Raw genomic sequence first — 20,538 nt, 5'->3', positions numbered from 1 at the left:
CTGATTAAATGTGCAATGTACCAACTTAAAACATGCCTTTCCAGATTGCATTAGCTATGTGATCTAGTCCTTCTCAATCACATATAAGCAAATATGGACTCAATACAATTTCCAGGAAAGTTTTTACTTTCCTGATAACAAAAGACTGAATCAGCTGCGCTTATGCCCTCTGTCCACCTTCCCTTGAATGACTGGAGGAGGAGCTCTTTTCTTTCAATCATGAGGATGAAAACTACAGGCTAAGCATAGCAGAGCAGGAAGCTAGGAAGAAGCTCAGGTGCTTGATGACTTACTTGAGCAGCTGATTAGCCCTGGTTACTGAGTTTACTCTTCTTTTAAAAGCAGAGAAAGAAAACCCTATTCAGTTAAGCTTCTAGAGTTGAGTTTCTATGACATAAAGCCAAATGCAGTCTTAACTGATACCCCTTCTTAATCTCAAGTTCCTCTTGTCATTCTGTATAAACATACATGCTAAGAACCCTGAAGTCATGCATCCTCTGTTGTATGGGAGTAAGTGGATTGTTATGAAAATATTCAGTGCAATAAACTGAATGTTTATGTCTCACCAAAGTTCTTATGTTGAAATCCTAACCCCCATTGTAATGTTATTAGGGGGTCAGGCCTTTGGAAGGTGATTAGTTCTTGAGGATGGAACCCTCATAAATGTAATTAGTGCCCTTATAAAAGAACCCCAAAAAGCTCCTTCCCTCATCCCACCATGTGAAAACACAGCAAGAAGGTGACATCTGCAACCCAAAAGAGAGCCTTCAGCAGAACCTGACCAAGCTGAACCGTGATCTTGGACTTCCAGCCTCCAGAACTGTAAGAAATAAGTGCTTGTTGTACAAGCCACTATGGTATTCTGTTAAAGCAGCACAAATTGACCAAGACGCTCAACCTACACCAATGATCCTGGAGGCTGGCAAATGAATAGCACTGAATGACAGTATAATAGTGCTGACAGTAATAAAAGAACAAAAGATGTATGTTATTATGAAATTATGAAGAACATTATTGACTTCAGTATTGCTACCTCCCCTTGGATATAATGAGGTCACACATAACAGAACACAGATATAGATAAGCCAGTAAAAATACTCTGACAAAGTTCCAGGAAATGGCTTTTTCGAAACATGGGACAGCTGCCAAACAAAAAAGAAATTAAAATCCTTCAAAACAATTTTATGGATTTAAGCTATGCAAAAACATTGGGGGAGCATGTGAAATTATATGGAATTATTCTGATACTCGGCCTCTTATTGTGCATTTTATGAAAGAATAATCAATAAAACATCTGTCATAATTGCATAAATTTAAAAAAGATCCACTTAACATGGTCAAAATAAACTAAATGTATTTTAAATCCATGTCTCTGAACTGAAGCTACAGGAATGAGATGTTGAATCCCATTTAATAAAAGGAAATATCTTTTTATACTAGCAATTTGAGAATTTTACCTAAGTAAAAAGAGGCTCTAGAATGAATATTAAGCTTACAGTTCTAAAAGCATCCATTTAAATTGGTTAGAACACTGGAAAATTACCCACTGGCTAAATAAGATTTCCAGAAGGAATACTATTGAAAATGTTTTTTACATCCCTTAGGAAAAACAGGGAAAATAAACAGAGGGCATATCTCTAATTAACTACATGTACCCCTTGGGTTTCCAAAAACAAGCTCTAATATAATTTGATTCTTTATCCTTAGCAATGGGAAGTCAAGCATAAAACCATGTGCAAGCACCGCATGATGTGGCATAGGAAAGAAAACATTAATCATAGACATTTCTATCACTTTTTAATAGACAAAAATCCGTGTTTCTATTAGCAGATACAAACAGATCAGTCTGTGCCCTTATTACTTTTCTAGTTGGTGCCCGAAATCCCTTAAAGATTGATTATTTGGGGTGAAGGTTTTGCGTATTCAGAAGTTCTCTGTTAAAATTCAAATTCTTTCAGAGGGCAAACATTAAGCCACATTTAAGGAGAGTCGTAATCACTCTAGTGAGAAGAAGCTCATAAAAATACTCATGGCGAATGGGATTTAAATGCATTTTGACAGGAAAGTGGAAGAAAGCATCGAGAGCAGAATCCATGCCACTGTTGGGGCCTGAGAGAATTTTGGTGGAGTCGGGGAGGGCAGTAGAGGGCACTGAATGCTAAGTAGCAGAGGGATAACAGAGACGAATTCTGAATCATTGACAGGTGAGCATAGTTTTTGGAAACAAGTGTTACCTATTCAGTAAGATTTTTATTAAAAATCCAGTTAAGATATTGAAAATAAGGCCCTGAGATACTGTAGATTCATCATTATTAGTAGAAAAATAAAGAATGATATATATTATGAAAGTGCAAAAAATAGGAAAGATTTAAATACATCTATCCACGTTCAATATTCAAAATGTATTTTTGTGAATCTGATATTTCATAGATTTTGTTTCAGTTGATACACCAGGAATATCTCAAATGAAAGTATATAAAACAGGAATTATCTCAAATGAAGAAGTTGAGTTTTCAGGCCAAAAGCTGGCAAAGGTTGCCATGCAGTCTTCAGGCTCATTGACCAAGAGCCCCTTCCTCCACCTGAAACATTCCCTGAAGATCCTGTAAATAAATACAGGTAAATAAACTTGACTGTATGGACTTCATAAGTGCCTTCTTATATCAATTTATGTGCATGTTTTAAAGCTTTATATCATACAGTGTGCAGTTATATCCTTTTTAAGTATGATTTGTAATCATTTAATAAAAGGTCTATTAATTCCCTATTATGTCATATGATTTGTAGGAGGTATTTTGATCAGTTTTATTTATAATAGTCAAAAGTGTCAAAATCCTGGCCTCTGTGGAGTCCTGCTGGGAGAGAATATGAAGCAAGCCACGGATGGCCTAGAATAGAAACTGGAAGGAAGCTACATTGGGCTTCCTGCTATCTGAATCACCAAGTTCAGGAACTAAGTATTTACTAGTCTTGAGTACTTATTAGTTCAATTCAGGCTAACAGGAAGTCATTGATGAGAAAGTAGATGGAACAGAAATCAATGTAGGCTGCTTTTGGAGGGACTTTCATCCCTCGTGGAGAGGCATTTCAGCATAATGATTACAAACATGGACTTTAGTTAGAGCCAGAGTGTTTGAAACCCACTTCTACTACTTACCCATTTGTGCCTGTTTCTTCAACCATAAACAGGGATTATGCTGGTACTTATTACAACAGAGTTGTTGCAAATATTAAATGAGTTAACATACAAAGAGCATTTAGACCAGCACATAGGCATAATTGTATAAGTATTAGCTTCATTATTATAGAAGCCAAGAATATTTTAGATAAAAGCAAGGGTGAAGCAGAGATCAGGTCCTACCCAAGCCTAATTTGCTGATTCTGAGAAGGGACTAGATAGCATCAAGAAATATGAAAATGGTGGCACTGAGGATTTTTTTAGCTTTGAAGTTATGCAAGAGGAATACTAATCATTCCTTAATGTGAAACTATCCAAGAGATATTACCCTAATTTAAATTTCAGTTATAAACCGGTTTGATGATGGCCTTTGGAATAGAGGGGTGTGTGTGTGTGTGTGTGTTTGTGTGTGTGTGTGTATTTAAAAATCCAGTCAATGGAAAAAGGTTGAAGATGCAGCTGCGCGCACGCTCTTTGAAATAAGCATCTTCTAAGTGAAAACGAAACTGTGAAAACAGCCTCCCAGGGAGCAGGCTGGAGTTGAAGTACACAGTGTTGGTGATCCCTCGAGACCCTTCGGACCCCTTTCACCATTTTTGTGCACCTCTCTGCTCTTGCTCCCGATGGCCAGCCCTTCTTTAGAAGACTTCCCTCAGTCAATGAAGCTGCTTCCCACCCCCATCCCCTGCACATGTTGATTCAGAAATGCCTGCAACTTTACCTCTCTCTGGATGGTGCTTAGCTGCTGGGCAGAGGAATATGAAAGCCAAGCTCCTCTGCCTCACGTTATTCTCTAAGTTCCCCTATGGGATCAGGCCACACCTATCTTCCGCAGGACTTTTGTCCAATATTGCACCTTGTTTGGCTTCCTCTCCTTCCCTATTCTTCCTTCATTTCCTTACTGATTTCCCTTGGGAGGAAAATAATAAATAACAAATCACTTGCACATGAATCCTTGTCTCAGGGTCTGCTTCTGGGGAACCCACCTGCTATGATCTGAATGTTTGTGTTCCCTCAAGATCCATATGTGAAAATCCTAACCCCAAGGTGATGCTTTTAGAAAATGGCACTTTTAGGAAGTGATTAATGCACTTAGTATACTTATAAAAGAGACCCCAGAGAGCTGACTAGCTTCTTCTACTATGTGAGAACAGGGCAAGAAGGCACCATCCATGAACCAGGAAGTGGGTCCTCTCTAGACACAGAATCTGCCCATTTCTGGATCTCAGACTTCCCAGCCTCCAGAACTGTGAAAAATAAAATTCTGTTTTGTAAGCCTCCCAGTTTATGGTATTTTGTTATAGCAGCCCAAACAGACTAACACACTGACAAGATAGAAGTGAAGTACTTTTTGTCTTATTTTATAATAAATGATTAGTAATTAAGGCACACTCTGGGATCAGGAAATCTGAATTCAAATCTTGCCCTTAGCTGTGCTAACTTCTATGAGCCTGCTTTCTATCTTTGAATGTTTTCAGTTTAAGCAGTATTTTATTTCTTCTTAATACAACCAAGAACTGTCTTAGATTTTGAGTTACCTAGGTAGGAGAATGAACTAACTTTTGCCAAACATTGGGCACAGAGCTAGGTTCCACTGATGTGTGTTCATTTAATCTTCACAACAACCAGAAGGGGCATGTATGCTCATCCCTGTTTCACAGCGAGGAGTTTGAGGATTAGAGAAGTAATTTGTCCAATACTAAACTGAATGAGTATTTAAATGCAGGGAGGCTTATGTAGAACATAGAGTTATAAGAAAGAATCACAAAAACGGTAAAAATTCCATTATATGTAACTTAATTAAAGAAAATCTCTATGCAAATTTGCAAAGTTGACTGCAATTAAAAGTTGAGGAAGTGCAAAGATATATGAAGGATATAGGATGTCTCACTAAACATCCTACAATTCAAAGTTGCAAGGAAGAGAGAGAAAAAAAGGAGCAGATGAAGAATGAATTACTAAACATAGGTGACTGGAAGGAAAATCAAAGAAGGGTGATGGGAGGTGACTCTCACTGTTAAAATATGGTGGGAAATCAAATGAATGAGGCCAAGGAACCATTGGAGGAATGAAGAGAGACTTCTAAGGAAAATAGTGGTGAACATCATTTTCCTGAGATAGGGGCCAGGAAAAACCCTTTGCAAGTTCCAATCAGCATGATTGCCAGGGTACACTGAACAAGAACTCAAGTGTGTTAGTTCAGATCCTCTAACAAGCCAACACCTAGAACAGGATTAAACATGCAAGGAATTGATTAGAAGGAATGCCTGTGTGAAAGGAAACAGCAGGTAGAGCAATAAGACTCCATTGCAAGCCTAATCTCAAGCAAAGAAGAGAGGAGAGAAGATTGCATGGAAGCATCTTAGAAATACAGTGCAGTCTAACGAAGGTTCAACAAAGTTAGCAGAAAGTCCTTGAGCCTAAGTGGACACTGGTAGGAGTCCCATAGCTCTATGAATGAGTCTGCCTTTGTATCCCCACTACACTGCATCACTGGCAAGGAGCAGCCCATGGGAAGTATAGCCTCAAGCCTCAAGCAAAGGTACCCATGCATTTCAAAACTTAGTAGCTGGTGCCATAGGCCAATTACAAATGGCCTTCTACTATGCCCTGTGGTAGAAGGTCTGGGAGGTGCATTCTCATGGCCTCTTTATCAAGTTTCCAAAAAGTCTTTGTTTGAAAGCTACAAGGCAACATCCCTTTTATTCTCAATGTTTCACAGAAAAATATTGCATCTAGTCACCTTTTATTGAGCACTCATGTGCACCAATCACTGTGCTAAGCACTTTATATATTTTTTCTTTTAGAGTCTTCACAGCACATTGAGGAAGATGTTATTCCCACTTTACAAATGAAGAATCCAAAGCTTGAAGAGGTTAAAGAACTTCCTCAATAATGCAAAGATAGTAAGGGGTAATGCCAGGATTCAACTCAGACACACTGACTGCTGTTGCAGACCTCCATGTGATAACTCATAATAATAACGCCAACTATGCTATTAGATAGGATTGTTGTGAATACTCAATGAAATCGTTCATATAAAAGCCCATCACACCTTGCCCGGCCAGGTAGCAAGAGCTCAAGGAATGCTGTGATTATGCAGTAGTTGTGCCAAGATGCAGATCCAGCTCTGATTGATGCCAATATCTGTGCTCTTGGCCACTGATGCTGAACAGCCATCAGTGTAACTTCAGTGTTTCCATCAGATAGTATTGGGAACAGCTGAAAGGCATTAAAAAAGAAAGAGGAGGACTGGAACTAAACATTTTTTCAAGAATTAGTTTCAGTCACACAGATATAATTCAATGATAGGAATTGAATTGAATTGAAACGTAAGGAATGACTTCCTTTGATTCCCTGAGGAAGAAAGTCACACAGGTGTGGCCCATTTACTACTTCTTCATAAATAGAAATCTGTCAGATTTATGAGACTAAGTACCAATGGGAGAAAACGAAGAAAAAATATGTTTGCAGAATGCATCTGGATTTCTGCTTATGACCAAGATAGGGTAACAGAAACAAGGTTTACCCTCTGATATGGTTTGGATCTGCATCTCTGCCCAAATCTCATGTCAAATTATAATCCCCAGTGTTGGGAGAGGGGCCTGATGGGAGGTGATTGGATCATGGAGGTGGCTTTCTCCCTTGCTATTCTTGTAATAGTGAGTTCTCATGAGATCTGGTTGTTAAGAAGTGTGTAGCACCTCCCCCTTCTTTCGCTTCCTCCTGCTCTGAACATATGAAGACATGCCTGCTTCCCCTTCAACTTCCACCATGACTGTAAGTTTCCTGAGGCCTCCCCAGCTATGCTTCCTGTACAGCCTGTGGAACTGTGAGCTAATTAAACTTTTCTTTATAAATTACCCAGTTTTATATATTTCTTTATAGCAATGCAAGAACTAATACACCCTCCCACCAGAAACTAAAAAATCAGAAAAAAAAAAATGAAACAATGGTTTTTCTATTGGATTCTAGCAACACAGGACAGTGTTCCCTGAGAGTGGGAAACAAATAAAATGAGTCCTATGGGTGCCCCAGATTACTGCCTGAAGAGAGGAAACCCAAGTGGAGCCTGGTGGTCAATCAGAGTTAAGAAGCTGGAGCTGGTCATCTGGAAAAACCAAGGCAGCTGGAATTTGCAGAGAAGAATGCTGAAGAAAGGGAGCTTCATAGAGAACTCCAGTGATCTGCAGAGAGTCCCCCTCATGTCTCCAGCTTAATAATGTTCACTGCATGCCTGTGAGGCAAAGGTTGACGGATAGGCAAAGAACCATATGAAAGGAACAAAGGAAGCAAATACTGGAGCTCACACAAGACAGGGAATAGTTCAGGTGTCTCCCAGCAAGAGTGGAAAACTTCATTCATGAAGCATTGGATAGAGAGTACTCAGAAGAGTATTGTTTGAGTAATGGGGCAAAATTAGCCATAAACTAAAGGCTGCTCTCCTCCCAAATCACAAAGCTTAAAAGTTTGAAAGGCTCAGACTATTTTCATAACTGCATCCCCATAAAACTCCAATATTTACAGGAATACAAAAATATCAATAACCCCAACAAGATAAAATTTACAATGAACAACATCCAATCAAATATTACCAGGTACACAAAGAAGCAGAAAAATATGACAAAACATAATGAAAGAAAAAGTTAATCAATAGAAATTGATCCAGAAATGATGGATCTACAACTGATAGAATTTGATCCAGAAATGATGGATCTACAACTGATAGAATTAGTAGACAAGGACATTAAAACTATATTGTAACTCTATTTCCATTGTAACTATATTCCATATGTACAAGAAGGCAGGAGAAAGATGAAACATTTTTAATAGAGATTTGGATATATTAAAATGACCCAAATCCAACTCCTAGAAATAAAAAGTACAATGTCTTAAATAAAAATTCCATCTGTTGTATGAGATTAACAGCACATTAGACACTGTATGGATACAAAAGTATGGATTCGCCCACATTATTGTGTGTATCAATAGTTCGTTCATTTTATTGCTGAGAAGTTGTGACTGTACCACAAAAGAAAGGACTAATGTGAAGACACAGCAATAGAAACTCTCCAAAATGAAACGGAATAAGCTGAAAAAAAAAAAAGAACAGAGCATCACTTAACTGTGAGACAATCTTGGGCAGCCTAACATACACGTAATTGGAGTTCCCAAGGATGGGAGAGAACATAAAAAAACAATTAAAGACACAATGGCTGAAGAATTTTTCCAAATGTGATGAAAACCATAAACATATATAGCCAAGAAACTCAACAAACCTTGATATGATTTGGCTATGTCCCCACCCAAATCTCACCTTGAATTGTAATAATCCCCACGTGTAGTGGGAGGGACCCTGTAGGAGGTAACTGAATCATGGGTGTGGGATTTTCCCTTACTGTTCTTGTGATAGTGAATAAGTCTCATGAGATCTGATGGTTTTATAAAGGGGAGTTCCCCTGCACACGCCCTTCTGCCTGTGCCATGTAAGATGTGTCTTTGCTCCTCCTTTGCTTTCCACCATGATTGTGAGGCCTCACCAGCCATGTGGAACTGTGAGTTAATTAAACCTCTTTTCTTTATAAATTACCCATTCTCGGGTATGTCTTTTTTTTTTTTTTTTGAGACAGAGTCTCGCACTGTCGCCCAGGCTGGAGTGCAGTGGTGTGATCTCGGCTCACTGCAAGCTCCGCCTCCTGGGTTCACGCCATTCTCCTGCCTCAGCTTCCCCAGTAGCTGGGACTACAGGTGCCTGCCACCATGCCTGGCTAATTTTTTTTTTCTTTTTTTAGTAGAGACCGGGTTTCACCATGTTAGCCAGGATGGTCTAGATCTCCTGACCTCGTGATCCACCCATCTTGGCCTCCCAAAGTGCTGGGAATACAGGCGTGAGCCACTGCGCCCAGCCACTCGGGCGTGTCTTTATTAGCAGTGTGAGAATGGACTAATACAAACTCCAAGCACAGAAAAGGCATCTTATAGTACAATGCAAACAAATTTAGAATAGAATGATTACACAACCATAAACGTTGCTTAGATAAGGAGATAACACCCCCAAATTGTATTCCAAACAAACAAGAGCTTTAGTGCAGGAAGTCAGGTGAGGTTTGAACTCTCCATCCAATCCATTTAAAAAACAGATGAGGTTATACATAAGGAGGAAGCAATCAGAAGAATCAAAGAGATTTAAGAAAGAAAAAAAAAGCTTACATACTAGATCAAAGTGTAGAATAAAGCCAAGGTGAAATCAGCAAAAAAGGATGACCTAAATACCTCATATGATAGTTATGGCAAACTACCTCATATAATAATGATGGGAAGACAATATCCCCCTCCCTAACCTATTTCTAAGCTTTCAGATCTTTACTTTTTTTCTTCTTTTGAGACAGAGTCTCTCTCTGTCACCCAGGCTGGAGTGCAATGGCGCAATCTCGGCTCACTGCAACTTTGACCTCCTGGACTCAAGTGGTTCTCCTGCCTCAGCCTCCCAAATAGGTGACTACAGGCATGCACCACCATGCCCAGCTAATTTTTTTGTATTTTGTAGAGACAGGGTTTTACCATATTTCCCAGGCTGGTCTCAAACTCCTGGGCTGAAGCGATCCACACTCCCTCAACCTCCCAAAGTGCTGGAATTACAGGCATGAGCCACCATGCCCAGCAGATCTTTACTTTCAGTTGCCCCAGGCATAACCATAGTCCCAAAGTTTCTTAATTCTGTACATCCATTTTATGATCCTACTTCCTCCATCACCCCATCTCGTTCCTCACCTCAAACTCCTTCGTTGCTTATATTTTCAGTCTCCATTGATGATATCACCCTCTTCCACCAGGCTAGCTTGTTCTCATCTCTGTTTCATCCGGATTCCTCAAAACCAATCAATCGCCAAATCCTATGGAATTTACCTCTGAAATATCCTTAAAATCAGGCACTTTTCTCCCCTTCTCTCTATTAACATTACTTCAGGCCTTCATTATTTCTTCCATTTTAATTTAATATAAATCTTTTATTAAAATGAAACATGCATATAGAAAGATACATTAATCGTAAGTATAAAACTTAATTTTTTTTTACAAGGTGAATACACCTATGTAAACACCACCTAATCAGTATGTAGAATTTTTCTATTATCCCAGATGACTCCCTGGTGTACCTTACCAATAATTACCTGTGTCCCCAAAAGATAACCATTATTCAGCAACCAAATACCACAGATTCGTTTTACCAGTTTTTTGAACTTCATGTAAGTTTAAATTAATTTTGAAGTAGAATTATACAGTGTATAATCTTGTGTCTGGCTTCTTTAGCTCTATTTTTTTTTTTTGCAAAATTTATCCCTGTTATTAGGAGTAGCAATAATATCCGTATTTCATTGCATGTATGAATGTACCACAGTGCATGTATCCATTGTACGGTTGGTAGGCATGTTTGAGGCCATTATGAATAAAGTTGCCATGAACATACTTGCAAATGCTTCCTGGTACATTTATATGCACATTTGTTTTGGGTATAAAACTAGGAATGGGATTACTAGATCAAAGGATATGCAGAGGATCAGCATTCACAGATGCTGCCCAACAACTTTCCTAAATAGTTCTTCAATTAACATTCCAATGAGTGGTGTATGAGAGTTCCAAGTATTTCACATCCACTAAGACACCTGGCACTGTCAGTTTTTGAAGTTTCTCCCATTCTGGTTGTTGGGTAATGATATTCATTGTGGTTTTAATTTGCATTTCCATGATGTTAAGCCACATTTCATAAATTTATTGACCATTTTGAAAACCCTGATATGTGAGGTCTTGCTCAAGTCATTTGACTTTTTTCATTGGACTGTCTGTATTTTTCTTATGAGTTCTAGGAAGATTTTGAAAATATATGACTTAGGGATATATGTCTTTTAGATTTTTCCTTATTCTGTGGCTTTTTCAATCTCTTAATTGGATTAGTCAGTGTAAAATTTATTACACTAACTGCACAGATTTTAAGTGTACAGTTCTGCGAGTTTTGACAAATGTATATATATGTGCAACCCCAATCATGATCTAGAACATTCCCATCATGTCAGAAAATTCTCTCATGCCCCTTTACCATGACTTATCCTCCCTCTCCTCCAAGCAACACCTGATCCAATTTCTTTGACCATGGCTTAATTTTTGCTGTTCTCAAGCCTCAATTAAAAGAATTGGAAAGTATGGATTCACCCACATTATTGTGTGTATCAATAGTTCATTCATTTTATTGCTGAGAAATAGTCATTTGTTTGACTGTATCATAAATTTGCTTATCCATTCACCTATTGAAGGGCATGTGGGTTGTTTCAGGTTTAGACTATTATGGATAAAAGTGTTATATTCATATACAATATTTTTTATGAATATTTGTTTTTATTTCCCTCATTTCCCTAGCAGTGGGATTGCTGGACCTAAGATAGGTGGTTCCCCCCGCCCCTTTCTTTTTGTGATGGAGTCTTGCTCTGTCATCCAGGCTAGAGTACAGTGGCATGATCTCGGCTCACTGCAACCTCCACCTCCCAGGTTCAAGCAATTCTCATGCCTCAGCCTCTCAAGTAGCTTGGATTACAGGCATGCACCACCACGCTGGGCTAATTTTTGTATTTTTAGTAGAGACGGGGTTTCACCAGGCTGGTCCAGGCTGGTCTTGAACTCCTGACCTCAGGTGATCCACCCACCTCCACCTCCCAAAGTACTGGGATTACAGGCGTCAGCCACCACACCGGGCCAATAGGTGTATTTATAACTTTATGAGAAATCCCAAACTGTTTTCTAAAGTTTTGTAACATTTTACACTCCCATCAGCAATGTGTGAGCTCCACATTCCCTGCATATTGTCCATTTTTTATATTATATTGTCCATTTTTTAAGCACTAGTCATTCTAGTGGGTATGACATGTTCTCAGTCAGGTGTGGTGGCTCACGCCTGTAGTTCCAGCACTTTGGGAGGCCAAGGCAGGAGGATTGCTTACGCCCAGGAGTTCGAGACCATCCTGGGCAAAATGGCAAAACCCTGTCTCTACAAAAAATACAAAAATTAGCCGGGCTGTAGTTTCAGCTTCTTAGGAGGCTGATGCAAAAGGATTGATTGAGCTCTGGAGGTCTAGGTTGCACAGAACTGTGATCATGCTGCTGCACTCCAGCCTGTGTGATGGAACGAGACCCTGTCTCAAAAAAGAAAGAAATGTAGTCTTATGGAGATGTATTTCCATTTCACTGACAACCAATGACGTTGAACACCTTGTTACTTTTCCATGTATTTATTGGCCATTCCTATATTTTCTTTTGTGCAGTATCTATTCAAGTCTTTGCCTATGTATTACTGCCTGTTTATACTTTTATTCTTGATTTTTAAGAGTTCTTTATGTATTCTGGATTTAAGATGCACATGCTCGCACATACACATGTGCACACACACACAGAGCAAGAGAGATAATATTTTATTCTTGTTTATTCTGCCTTTTAATTATCCTAATGATGTATTGTTCTGAAGTCTTATCAGTTTTTCTTTTTATAGATAGTGTTTGTGTCCTAGCCTAAAAATCGATGGCAGTGGCAAGAGCACAAAGACATTCTCCTATGCTTCTGGAAGTTTTACCATTTTATCTTTTACATTGAGGTCTACTTCCCATCTTAAAAAACGTTGTGGATGGTGTGAGGCAGAGGTCAGGGTTAATTTATTTTCCCATGCAGACATACAGATGTTCCACATCTTTTGTTGAAATTGTTCTTTTCCCATTGATTTACTTTGGCACTTTGCCAAAAATTGATTACCATGTAACTATGGAACAACTTCTAAATACTTTTTTTTTTCTTGGATCTACTTGTCTCTCCTTATACTAATGCCATATTGTCTCAATTATAGAAGCTTTAAAGTATACCTTGAAATCAGGTGTGTGAATTCTCCAATAAAATTTTTTTTCAGAATGTGCATATTCTAGGTCTTCAGCAATCCATAAATATATTAGAATTGGCCTCTAGATTTTTTTTAAAGCATGCTGAGATTTTATTTGGAATAGTGTTAAGTTTATATTTGGGAGAGAATAGATGTCCTAACAGTCTTGAATCTGCCAATGTATAAACATGGTATATTTCATTATTTATTTAGATATATTTTATATTAGATATATTTAGATATATTTTACTTATTCTCTGCAATGTTTTGTAGTTTGTGCTATACTAGAGGTAATAGCCAGTTCAATAAGGCAAAAATACGTAAATAAATAACGTAAAAAGTGAACAGAAGACTTCCTATTAGTAGTTGATATGTTCTTTTATGTAGAAAAATCATAAGAAAAAAATTTTAACTTACTAGAATTAATAAGTGAATTTAATGAGGTCAGAGAATACAAAGCTGATATACAAAAATTGCCTACCACACGTTTGGTTGAATTTATTCTTAATATGTTATGATGGTTGATAGTATTGTAACTGGTATTGTTTTGAAATTTAATTTTTTCAGCTTTCTGTTGCTTTATAGAAAAAAATTAGCTCTGTACTTTTTCACCTGCTATCATCTCATCCTGAATGGAATTGTACCCAAAGTCACCCACCTCACCTCTTTTTCACTCATTACTTGCTTCCAAGACCAGCTCAAAATTCATCTTCTGATTGGAACCTTCTCCAACCTTCCTAATAGCTCTATGCTACATGCTTACGAAAATATCCAACAGGAGAAATAAATGAATAGGAGTCAGTCAATAGGGAACACTTAGTATATACTTAAGTCACATTTAAGATTTGCTATTTGTTATTACTTTAAACTCAATAAGGAAAAATTAAAGAGAATAAGATAGATTTAACACTGCCCATAAGGAAAGTGATAAAGATGTTGGAGAAAGCTGGAATCTGTTTTTAGTTTAAATTTTCACTCTCCTGATTTTTATTAAAATCATGTTAACAGGCTCAGTCTTTAAAAAGTATATCATGACTGCCAGTGAATTATAACATTCAACACAGTTATATCTTTCTTCAAAAAGTAGAAGTATTCAATTGGGAAAAATACAAGTAATTATGAGGAATAAAACTTAGTACTTCAAATTTTAAGAGATAAATTAATATTTTATACTTATTTATTTCCATAATAAAGTAGTTCACTCACTAGCTTAGCATTAATCACCAAGCTCTAGTTATACTATCTACTATGCTAAAAACTTAAGCTTTCACTGTATATTAAAGATTATCATTTTAAAAGGTAATATTTTAAATTTAAACTATAAATTACTTCTTATGAAGATGAAATGCATTTTAAATTGAATGAAATTGCAGCTAAATGACAAAATGTTTATGTGTTTCAATTAAGAAAAATACAATATAAAAAGAAATATATTTTAATGAAGCACTATGAATGCTCTTCAAAGAACCATTGAAAATAAGGAAAACATGTCATTATACATTTGTCCAAACTCATAGAATGCCGAACACCAAGAGTGAACCTGAATGTAAACTATGGACTCTGGGTGATAATGATGTGTCAATTAGGTTTATTGACTGCAACAAATGTACCACTCTGGTAGGGGATGTCAATAATGGTGGAGGCTATGCATGTGTGGGGTGGGGAGACATGGGGAATCTCTGTACCTTCCTCTCAATTTTGCAGTGAACCTAAAACTGCTCTAAAAAAACAAAGTCAAAAAACATAAGGAAAACAAATAACATCATTTTATCTTTCCCTTTCTCATTCCTACTTTCTGGATAATACCTCTTCCTGGTGATTGCCTTCCTTTCTGTGGTGATTGCCTTCCTTTCTCATCTAATTCTTCTAATTGCATGAGGAAATGAATATAAAAGCCTTAGCACAACCTCTACCCCTGATAAGTGCTCAAAAATGGCAGCTATTATTCATTATATAAATAATTTCCAGGCACCAGGACTTCTGTTAAGGAACTCATGGATAATATAGAGGTTTTAATTTAATCAATGGGGGGAAAGGAAAACTAGAAAAATCCATAGGAAAATTCACTAAAAACATAAAATCCATAATTTGCTATATCCATCCTAACACAATGTTTAAATCTTTTTTCTTTTTAGTAAAAGTTTTAAAATGCCTAAAAAAAGCTATTTGTGTTACAAGTTAGATATTTAAACTAACCCTTTCATTTCTATTGTGTGACCTACTAAAACTACAAAACTCAGTGACACATTGAGATGTGTCCAGCATTTATATTATGTATATATATTATGACCAGCATTTATATTATGTAAAGTGACACATAACAGAGCACGAGTTATTTTGAAATAATTTATTGTTAATATGTTGAATGTTAAGGCGCTTGGTATGAAAAAAATAGCCACTGGAAGCATTAAGTATAAAAGAACCATAACTAGCTAATTTTGTATTAGTCTATGGCTGTGTAATAAATTACTGTAAATCATAACAGCTCAAAATAGCAGTAAATATGTATTAACTCCCAGTTTCTGCAGGTCAGGAATTTGGGGACAGTTAGCTGAGTGGTTCTGGCTCAGAGTCTCTCATGAGGTTGTAGTCAAGATGCTGTCCAGGACCACAGTCACCTGAAGGGTTGGACGAAGCTTAGGATTGTTCCCAAGAAAGCTCACTCACCTGCTGCTGTTTCCCAGCAGGAGGCTTCAGATCCTCCTCTTCTGGGCTTCCCCATGGGCTGCTTGAGAATCCTCATGATATAGTGACTGGCTCCCCATAAAAGTGAGAGACCCAAGACAGAGCAAGACAGAAGCTGCATTGTCTTTTCACAGTCTAGCTTCAGAAGTCACACATGGTTATTTCCACAATATCCTATAGCTACAAAACTCCATCCTAATCCAAGTAGGAGGGTACTGCAAAAGGGCATGAACATGAGGAGTTCAGGATCACTCAGGGCCATCTTGGAGGCTGGCTACCATGAACCTTAATTGGAATCTAATGCTTAAGTACTACATCAGGAGAGTATCAGTTTTTAAAATTATATTACGTTCAATTCAACAAAAATGTTGTTTTGCTCTTTTAATTTTTACCTATATATAAACATAAATCTATATACTTGTATTTATTTATTATTAAATTCACTAAAAACATAAAATCCATAATTTGCTATATCCATTCTAACACAATGTTTAAATCTTTTTTCTTTTTAGTAAAAGTTTTAATATGCCTAAAAAAAGCTATTTGTGTTACAAGTTAGATATTTAAACTAACCCTTTCATTTCTATTGTGTGACCTACCAAAACTGCAAAACTCAGTGACACATTGATATACAGGGACCAGCATTTATATTATGTAAAGGTAGTATGCTATAGATAGTGTCCTGATAACTTTTTTCCATTGGATAGTATATTAAGTTGATGCAAAAGTAATTACGGTTTTCGTCATTGCTTTTAATAGAAAACAACACAGTTACTTTTGCTCCAACCTAATATTTGTAAGATTTATCCAATTGTGGGTATTGTAGTGTCTTATTAGGTAAGAATGCTATGTAATATTTCATTGTGTGATTACACAACAATTCTTGAATCCACACTCCCGTTGATGTGCATTTGAGTTCTTTCCAGGTTTTTGCTTTTAGGAACAGTGTTGCTGTGACCAGTCTTAAACATGTGCAAGAGCTTCTCATATATTCCTAAGAATAAAACTGCTAACTCACCTGGTATATGAATATCCATCTGTTTTCCAAAGTTATTGCACCTGTTTACCTCCCCACTAAAACTTCAAAAGATTTTGAAGACTTTTAATTTTTATTAATTAAAAACTATAATGACCTTATATTATCCTAAAAAGTAATTAAGAAATATAACCCTGTCCTGGAGAACATAATCGAAACTAAAAGAAAAATTGTATCTAAAACATATAGGCAAACAGACAATTCCAAGATATTACATATGTAAGGATAGTTCCTTATAGGGTGATAGTACATCTCAAACAAGCTTTTCTGGGAAGGAACCCCTAGTGATAGAGAAACATAAAAATGCAGTTTGTCTCACCTTATACCTATTCCCACATCTCCTCACCAAGTCTGAAGATATGGCAAAAACTTCAGAATTCATTTGAAGTTTCATGTTTCATTGTAAATGTTGCTTTATTTTTGCCTGTTACTCCAATATATAACTATTTTGGGTCAATATATTTTATTATGAATCTTTGAGTATAATTGATAACCTAAAAATATGTGGCATGTTTAATCTCATGTTAATCTACTGTTCCTTGGCCAGGCACTGTGGCTCATGCCTATAATCCCAGCACTTCGAGAGGCCAAGGTGGGCAGATCACTTGAGGCCAAGAGTTAGAGACTAGCCTGGCCAACATGGCAAAACCCCATCTCTACTAAGAAGTACAAAAATTAGTCGGGTGTGGTGGCATATGCATGTAGTCCCAGTTACTCAGGAGGCTGAGGCACAAGAATCGCTTGAATTCAGTAGGTGGAGGTTGCAGTGAGCTGAGATTGTGCCACTGCACTGCAGCCTGGGCAACAGAGCGAAGCTCTGTCTCAAAAAAAAAAAAAAAAAAAAAATCCATTTAAAAAGTACAACTATAAGTGGTGGGAATGTCTTGGATTTTCTTGCATAATCCAATATCCTTTTTTTAAAAAAAAGATTCTAGAGACAGGGTCTCACTTTGTTGCCCAGGCTGGAGTACAGTGGCTCAATCATGCCTCACTGCAGCCTCAGACTCCTGGGATCAAGCTATCCTTCCACCTCAGCCTCCTGAATAGCTGGGACTACAAGCATGCACCACATGCCTGGTGAATTTTTTAAAATTTTTAGTAGAGATGGGGGCCTCTCTATGCTGCCCAGGCTGATCTGACACTCCTGGCCTTAAGCAATCCTCCTGCCTAAGCCCTCCTAAGTGCTGGCATTACAGGATTAATTAACATCCATTTTTAAAACAGAATAAGTTCACATTGGAAATATTTTCAAACTATTTTGAAAGGCTTTTTTTTTTCATAATTTTCTTTTGAAAAATTAGTGCTTTCTTACACATTGTTGAAATGTCATATTTACTTTGAAAGGACAGACTGTGTTTATTTGCTCAAAATATTTGCTCCATAACATGATTCTAACAGCCATTTTTCTTTACAGAAAAAGTCAGCAAATTTGGATTGTTTGTATCATGCATGCCATCTTTTAATACATCTTTTAAATGCTTTGCCAGAAATTGAGCCAGGAACTTCTGGGTTACAAAATATTTTAATGGTTTACTAGTTCCACCTCTGTGATTGCTTGCAACGTAGCCATAAATTCTACCCATTCCTGCAATGTGATTTTGCAGACCCTACAAGAAAAAGGCGGAGTATTTTTCTCTAACCTTTGAACCTGGGCTTGGCCATGTGACTTGCCTTAGCCAATGAGACATTAGCAAACGTGATGCAAGCGAAGGCTCGAAAAGGGCGTGTGGTTTTCTCTCTTTCTGCTGTTTGCTCTTCATTAATCGGCAAGTGAAGAAACCCAGACTAGGCCAGGTGTGGTGGCTCATGCCTGTAACCCCAACACTCTGGGAGGCCAAGGCGGACAGATCACCTGAGGTCAGGAAATCGAGACCAGCCTGGCTGACATGGTAAAACCCTGTCTCTATTAAAAAAAAATACAAAAATTAGCTGGACGTGGTGGTGTGCCCCTGTAATCCCACCTACTCAGGAGGCTAAGGCAGAAGAATTGCTTGAGCCTGGGAAGCAGAGGTTGCAGTGAGTGGAGATTGCACCACTGCACTCCAGCCTGGGTGAGAGTAAGACTCCATCTCAAAAAGAAAAGAAAAAGAGAAATCTAGACTAGTCTGGTAGAGGATGAGAGATCATGTGGCATAGGGGATTGTCCCAGCACTCCCAGCCCGCCATACTTACTAATAAAGTAATAAAGTCGTCCTAGATTAACCCACCTCAAATAAGGACATCAGAAGAACCACTCAGCTTTCGTTCAGGCTTCACACAGAATCATGAGAAAGAATAAAAGTTGGCAGGGCGTGGTGGCTCACGCCTGTAATCCCAGCACTTTGGGAGGCCAAGGCAGGTGGATCACCTGAGGTCGGGAGTTCAAGACCAGCCTGACCAACATGGAGAAACCCTGTCTCTACTAAAAACAAAAAAAATTAGCCGGGCGTTGTGGCGCATGCCTGTAATCCCAGCTGCTTGGGAGGCTGAAGCAGGAGAATCACTTGAACCCAGGAGGCGGAGGTTGCGGTGAGCCAAGATGGCGCCATTGCACTCCAGCCCTGGCAACAAGAGTGAAACTCAATCTCAAAAAAAAAAAAAAAGAATAAAAGTTGTTGTTTCAAGCCACTAAGTTTTCAAATGCTTTGTTACACAGTAAAAGCTGATTAATACATTCCATCTCAAAAAGTATCACATATTCAAAGGTCTCATTTTTATAAATTAACACAAAGGTGACCTCGTATAGTACGTCACTGATAATACACCCTAAGATTCTCAGAAATAAACCAATGGCAGAAGGAACCGATGTCACCCCATCCTCCCTCCAGAAGTATGCATTCTGACTTACTGGTCCACTGAAGACACTAGTATCAATCTGTATATTACACATCAGTAAAGCATAATTTCTATTATTCAGTTTTAGCAAAATTAAATCAATAAAAATAGAACTGTTAATATTGGCTTCATTTACCTCCATTTTGGAGCTCAGTGGTTTAGTGAATCATAAAGGCAATGTCTATTTTTCTGCTTTCTCCCAAACAGGCTATAACACAATATTAAGAAAGGGAAGAAAAAGGCGATGGCAATTTCTGTTTTTCTTTTTACCAGATACATGTTCTATTCATTTGATACTATTAAATTAACATTTGATACTCTTTGGTGTTGAGTTTTAATATTTTGGGAGGATTTTCTTTGCAAGTAGCAAAATAAAACCCAATATTGTGTCACAATTCTGTGAAACCCATTTTTAAAAATTAATCTTTAGTGACTGTATTAGTCCATTTTCATACTGCTATAAAGAACTACCTAACATTGGGTAATTTAGAAAGGAAAGAGGTTTAATTGACTCACAGTTCAGGATGGCTGGAGAGGCCTCAGGAAACTTACAATCATGGCAGAAGGTGAAGGGGAAGCAAGGCACTTCTTCACAAGATGGCAGGAAGGAGACGTGCTGAGCAAAGGAGAAAGAGCCCCTTATAAAACCATCAGATCTTGTGAGAACTCACTATCACGAGAACAGAATGGGGGAGACCGCCCCCATGATCCCTCCGCCTAGTCTCTCCTTTGCCACATGGGGATGATGGGAATTACAATTCAAGATGAGATGTGGGTGGGGATAGAAAGCCTAACCGTACCAGTGACCTAGAGAGACCAACCATTCCAGTTTTCCAGGAACTGAGAGGGTTCCTGGGAATTGGGACTTTCAGTGCTAAACCCGGGAAAGTCCTAGGCAAACTGGGATTATTGTTT

The 20,538-nt window shown here is 37.8% G+C and overlaps 1 long non-coding RNA gene across 1 annotated transcript in view; it reads right to left on the bottom strand.

Annotated features, from left to right (window-relative positions):
- Positions 1-2,381: 2,381 nt before the first annotated feature.
- LOC130541106 (uncharacterized) overlaps positions 2,382-20,538 on the bottom strand; it is a 97,867-nt gene continuing 79,710 nt past the window's right edge. Inside the window, exon 2 of the long non-coding RNA XR_008955139.2 lies at positions 2,382-2,603. This is a non-coding gene — a long non-coding RNA (uncharacterized LOC130541106). The remainder of the gene's footprint in view (positions 2,604-20,538) is intronic.

The sequence above is a fragment of the Pan paniscus genome, chromosome 22 (assembly GCF_029289425.2).
Source record: "Pan paniscus chromosome 22, NHGRI_mPanPan1-v2.0_pri, whole genome shotgun sequence".
NCBI lineage: Eukaryota > Metazoa > Chordata > Mammalia > Primates > Hominidae > Pan > Pan paniscus.
This window is presented reverse-complemented; position numbering and strand designations above follow the sequence as displayed.